Genomic DNA, 1,409 nt, shown 5'->3' with positions numbered 1-1,409 from the left:
TTCATGAGATCCACAAGGACTTCTTTGACGCTCTGCTGCCCCGGTCCAGGACTGGGCCACCAGCAGTGTGGTGGGCGACCTCTTCCAGAAGCTGGTATGGGATGATTACTTTTTATTAGCTTCACTAGGGAAACTAAGAAACGAAATGTTCATGTCTTAACTGCAAGTTGTGTATGTGAATTTTTTTTGCCTATGTTATGTCTTCCTTCTGCATGAATAAATGTGTCACACACAAGCGTACCAAGTAATACCGTTTATATTGTGTAATTATATTAACATAAACATAATCAACCACGCTCAGGAAAAAAATGACAAATATAACAACAAAGCAACAAAAAACAGTTTTTTCCTCTTCTTTGTGATCTAACCTGAACGCAGGAGAAAAATGTGTGCCAAGAAAGTAAACACGATAATGTGAGAGCAGTGGTACACAAGTAACTGCTGGGCTGATATGCTGGTGAATGTTGCTGAAATTAGCTTGATTTGAAACGCGTTGAGCGGTTGTTTAACTGCAGTATGAGTGTTTAGTTCTACATGAGGATAAGCAATCCCTTCATCTGATTAAACCTTCTTTTGGATAAGAAGACCACCCACAATAACATCATCAAAGTCACAAACTTTCAGAAAGTAATTATAGCTCTTAATGTCATGCCTTGATCGTAAACGACGTCGAAAAAGAAGGGCACTTTCAGTGGCAAAAGGTGGCTGTTAGTATGCTCGGTGGATCTTGCAGTGCGCATGTGAGTAGACTGACTGGAGTCATCCCCTGGCCAGATAAAAGCCTCGCTTCACCACATTATAGGCATAAGGAGAACAAAACGCTTTATAGGAGGTCGCTGAATCTACCTCCAGTTTTGCTGTGGATGAAAAAAGATGATAACACACTACATACATGGATTTATATATAGACACGTGAACAAACATTGAATCACCTTCAATTGCATTAATTCCTCATGAATACAGTATTGCTGACTCATGTCTGAGCACAGCATACTGTGACACGCAAAGTATCCAGTGGCAATCGCAGACTAGTAAAATCGATCTTTTCTTAAAGGAATGAATCTAATCTGTGCTTTAACGTGTGCCTGTAGGCGAGTCAGCTTGGAGGTACCGGGCCTTTGTGGATAACTACCGAGGTTGCTGTGGAGATGGCTGACAAGTGCTGCCAGGCAAATGCTCAGTTTGCAGAGATATCTGAGGTATGTAATCACGCCATGCACAGCAGGACTGCGGGAGGCAAGTATTTGATGTGCACAGTCTGCCCAGACAAGCGATGACAGGGCAGTTTTTAGCGGTGCTCACGGTGTAAAAGCCATGCAGCTCCTTATAGTGGCGCTGATTGTTTTAATTGCGCTGTGGGGCAAGGATTTAATGAGGGTATTTTTTTCTCACTATTGCTTTGTCTGTTA

The 1,409-nt window shown here is 42.2% G+C and overlaps 1 long non-coding RNA gene across 1 annotated transcript in view; it reads left to right on the top strand.

Annotated features, from left to right (window-relative positions):
- Positions 1-1,132: 1,132 nt before the first annotated feature.
- Positions 1,133-1,409, top strand: part of LOC116686664 (uncharacterized) — a 7,938-nt gene continuing 7,661 nt past the window's right edge. Inside the window, exon 1 of the long non-coding RNA XR_004331319.1 lies at positions 1,133-1,199. This is a non-coding gene — a long non-coding RNA (uncharacterized LOC116686664). The remainder of the gene's footprint in view (positions 1,200-1,409) is intronic.

Source organism: Etheostoma spectabile, unplaced genomic scaffold, assembly GCF_008692095.1.
Source record: "Etheostoma spectabile isolate EspeVRDwgs_2016 unplaced genomic scaffold, UIUC_Espe_1.0 scaffold433, whole genome shotgun sequence".
NCBI classification, from domain to species: Eukaryota; Metazoa; Chordata; class Actinopteri; order Perciformes; family Percidae; genus Etheostoma; species Etheostoma spectabile.
Note: the sequence above shows the minus strand (reverse complement) of the source record. Positions and strands in the feature narration are given on the sequence as shown.